The following is a 4,752-nucleotide window of genomic DNA, read 5'->3' as shown; positions in this document are numbered from 1 at the left end:
TCCACTCCCCCCTGCAGAAGAGCTCCACGGCCTGCTGCAACAGCGGCATCGAGCGGCCAACAGGCTGATTCCTCCAAGCGGGGTTCAGCTCCGACAGGCCCAGATCATGCAAAAAATAATAATCTACCTTAGTTTAGTGAATAAAAGAGGTGTATTAAGACTTGTACAGTCTTAACTGCCTGTAGAAACCACAAGCTGGAAGCACTGGGCTGCTTTACAGCCTTCTCCTACCCTGGGGGCATCGGTTACTGTCATTTTTCAGCTCTATAGACATTTACATAGAGGAGCTCATGTTTGATGAGTGTTAATACAAGGTTTCTGATGGGATTTTTGCAATGCAATGGTTGAGCAAATGTTTGCACAGGTTACAGTAATCAGAAATATTTGCCTGCAAAGGTGTCGAAAGTATTCACATTCACTACTCCGGTAGAAGTGGAGATACTAGGGTTTAAAAAGACTTCTATAGAAGTTAAAGTATCAACTTATCAACAGCTTTTTACTCCAGTAAAAGAGTAAAAGTACTGGTTTAAAAACTGCAAAAAGTATAAAAGTTAAAGTAATGAAGGAAAACAAATGCAGAAAGCTCAGGCCGCGCCACAGGGGTCTATAGTGCAATACCCCACCTCCCAAACAACATTTTTCTACAAGTCATAATGACTTTAATGTTCTATTAAAATGTTAATGGGCTGCATATCTGCCCATCGAAAATGAATGCATTTTAGTAATATTAAATATATTAAAGGAGCATCTCTGTGCACTACTGAGTATTAACATGAGTTTTATGGAGCGGGAAATATGATGAGTTATATAATGGTGTAAAAAGTCAAACTTCAGAGGCATGTGATCAATAATCTTTACTGGAAGGTAAATGTGGGGCTTAGTTGGGACATTTCTCTCGAGTTCTCTTGAGTCTCTACCAGGACATCTTCATACTAGTCTACATACGGCTGCTGTGTCCTTGCTGGAGTGTGATGTGAAGTGCAGGAGCAATGGATTGCTTACAAACCAATAGGGAGTCAGAATGGTGTATGTTTAAACTTCTCATCCAACCACAGTCATAATCACACTTACCGGATGATGCAGTTTAAGGAGTAGAAGGAAAAAGTCATCTGAAAATCAATTACTCCAGTAGAGTATAGGTAAAATTCCAACTTATATAAGGTAACATAGTTTTTCTACTTAGTTAGCTACAGGGACCTGGGTTTACCTCCTTTCCAGCTTTCTATAGCTTTCTGTTTAGCTCTGAAGTTTTACTCTGAAGTTATTAGAAGTGTATCAGACCAGACTGCTTTTCAGATGAGGTGCAGTACAGGGCAGTAATACAGAGGTTATTTACATACATCAGTCCTGCAGTAACGCCACACAAATAGCTGCCTTAATTAAAATGGGAACTAAAAACTAATATTGGAAAATAATGATTTAAAATCAATCCAACATGAAACAGATTATTTGTATGATTTATTGATTAGTTACTCTGGTACAGGATGAGTTCTATACAGAAGCTTAGTCCTGTTCTAGTGTGTAGTACAGGGTTGTCAGTGTGGGTTCCTTCTGACTCATAGGCCCTTATTTAACTCATCAGCTAATTAGCAAGACCTTCACAAGCTTATATAAGAGAAAAGAGCTGTGTCCTGGAAGGAACCCCATTTTTTCAACTCTGGTCTAATTCCAGTATTTCAAACCAACCTAACTGATACAGACACATTTGTGTCTCGCTCTTCAGACAGGAAGAAATCAGAGGCTTTTCCCCTGGTTACGTTTGTAGACTTATCTATGATTATATTCACTTGTAAAGGAAAAAAAATCCCTCAGGTCTCTAACTGGACCAAACCAGCTTTTAGTGACGCTGCAGTATCAGTTTGTGTCGGGGTCTTTGATTCTTCCTGTTGGTGCCTTAGGATGGAGACTTTATTTTCCACCTCATCCATGAAACCCTCATCAACAGATTCACTGTCCTTGTTGTCTTCCTCTCCAGAACCTTCAACCGGGAGGAAAACGTGCAGCTGAGTTCGGGCTGTGGTGGCAGCTGCAGAGGGGGAAGGCCGGCTGGGAAGACATGGCGTCCCCCTAATGGATAAAGTCTCATTGTGTGGAGCCTGCCCGTGGTACTGCTTCACCGAAGGCCGCAGGCCACCCTGGCCAGCAGCGAGCCTCCGAGCCCGGAACACGGGCTGATCTAGTTTGCAAATGGGTCTTAATTGGTGGGAGAAGTGGGTGTACACAGGCTGGTAGCTCGGTATTGGTCCATTTGTATTTTCACTTGACTTGCAGAGGGAAAGAGATTGGGCTCGTTTCCGAGGACATGGGCGACAATTTCGAGGAAACCCCTCAAACATCACTCGCTGGGCTGGGGCGAACAGAGAGGGCTCGCTGATGCTGAGGACATTCAGAAAAGATATATATAAGACTGGTCAGATGCTGCACATATGAGACAGTGAAATTCAAACCGTTTTTATAGAATAAGGTTTAAAAAAAAAATTGAATTAGAAAAGAAGTGTACCTTCTTTACCTTCAAGTCAGGATGTGTTAATAAATTCAGCTCTTTTGAGAGCTCTTATGAGCTCATCACATCCAGCATTAACATTTTAATGCTCTCCCCATCTCCTCTGGAGTTATAGTGGACAGGCTCACTGAATTAGAGCAGCTCTTAGTTATTTAAAACCTTAGCCGCCTGCAAGCCATCAGATAAATGGAGCTGATAGGACTGTTGTGTTGGCTGTGAGTTGTGTGGGTCTGTTGCTATGTGAGAAGTGCTTAGCTCAGGTTTCCCGGCACACACTGTACACTAGCTCTTGGAAACAGCGGTTTAGAAATCTGAATGGGCTTTCCTATGGTCAGAGTGTTTGGGTGACTAGGGACAGAACCATTCATCATACCACTGAGGTTTTGGGTTTGAATGCTGGCTGAAACCAATTGGCAAAGCAAAATAAAAGTGCAGCAACTGATGCAAACTTAGCCAAATAGTCCTAAAACATTTATTTAAAAATGAAGCATATTCCACATGGCGTCTCTACTAATAAACTGAGCTTGCAGAGGATTTATAATTTGCTTAAACATTACACCGTTTTTCCATTAAAATATCTGTGAAAATACTGTTTCTTTGGCAAAATTGTAACACAAGTAAAAGCATCTTTCCATAAATAATATAATTTAATAATTTATAAATAAATAATTCAATAAATAAACAAAGTCCTGAGCACCTCAGAGCTGAACTGGGACTTCCTACTACACCCAGCATCAGTGTATGAACTACGTTCTAAGGCTCTATTCTAAAACTGCAGTCATAAAGTTCAATGTGTGACCAGTCATACAGCAGTGCAGATACAGCCACCAACATTAAAGCAGTAGTCCTTAAGATTTTATGTTTAAACTGGAACAGTAGAATTCCTGAGTGAAGAGGGGACAAAATATTGTAATAAATGGTATCAGTTTGGCAGATCCACCATCCCTGCAAAGTCTAATACATTCATTCTAAAAACAGAGTGGTCTGGTAGGTTTCCACAGGCTGTTTCAGAACGTCTTTATGTACTTGTCACATGCACAGCGTTTGAAAGAGCATTTAGCCAATGTCGCTGCTACAAGCAGAACGGCTACTGTGAGAGCTACTGCCAACATGAAGTCTTCGCCTGCTCTTACCCCTCATCATCAAACCAAAGAAACTCAGAATTTGAACTGAAAAGAATGCAGTATTAACACTAAACAGCATTATAATAATAAACAGCATTAACGCTGGCTAGGCTTTTGAAAGGAGGCGAGAGCCAAGTGAGCTGAAAGGATGAAAAGTGCAGAGTTGGCTTTTTTTTTTCTTGCTGAACAAGTAAGATATTTAAACTTTCTACCAAAATGGGCAGTCAGGCGATCCTTGCTGTGGATTTTGTATGCTTTATTGCATTTTGCCCATTGACAGCACCATTAAAACATTTTTACCTTCAACTAAAGGGACTTACTTGTGGGTAGTTTTTTTTTCCTCTATAGAAAGGAGTTCACCCCACAAATGCACTCTTCCACATGCTCTCTGCAATCACACCTTTTCAGCAGAGAAGTCTCTAGACCCTCAACTCTTATAGACCATCCCTTTAACATGATTCCATTTATTATGAACTTGCTGTCTAGTATGTTAATATAACAAAAGCATACATTCCTTTGAATTCCTTTTTTACATTCCTTGTAAAGATTACACTTTCAAAAAAAACCATAAAACAGTACATGACTTATAATTAAACTTATAAAAATAAACAACTTTGGCCAACGAGTGAAAAATTCCTTAACAACTGAATTCTCAAAAATCTTTACTTTTTCACCCCTTCAGTTTGAGGGCGTAATTTTTGAGCCTGGTCTTTAGCTTCGGATATCTGCTTACCTGAGCGGTACAATAGAAGTCCGACAATGCGCCGTTCTAGTCAGCGCTGGAAGCTTCAGAGATTCACCAGCATTCTGGCTACTGGAGGGAGGCAACGGCAGCATGGAGCTGGACAGCAGGTATGTTCGGGTCAGGACACGACTCCTCTGAACGGCTTGCTGGTGCTTTGGCTCCACAGCGTTCAGGCCCATGCCTGAAGGGGCCCGGACTCCACTCATGTCTGAACACCACAGACAGACAGAGTGCGGCCACCCCGGGGGTGCAAGTATCCAAAAAAGGCCATTAATAAATAATGGGCATTAATGATTCAATACTTTGGCCTATTGATCACATGGCTACCACATTCTCCTCCTCCTTTTCCTTTCCCGCTTCCTAAGGTCAGCTTACAACCA

This window comes from Salminus brasiliensis, chromosome 3 (genome assembly GCF_030463535.1).
Source record: "Salminus brasiliensis chromosome 3, fSalBra1.hap2, whole genome shotgun sequence".
Taxonomy (NCBI): Eukaryota; Metazoa; Chordata; class Actinopteri; order Characiformes; family Bryconidae; genus Salminus; species Salminus brasiliensis.
This window is presented reverse-complemented; position numbering follows the sequence as displayed.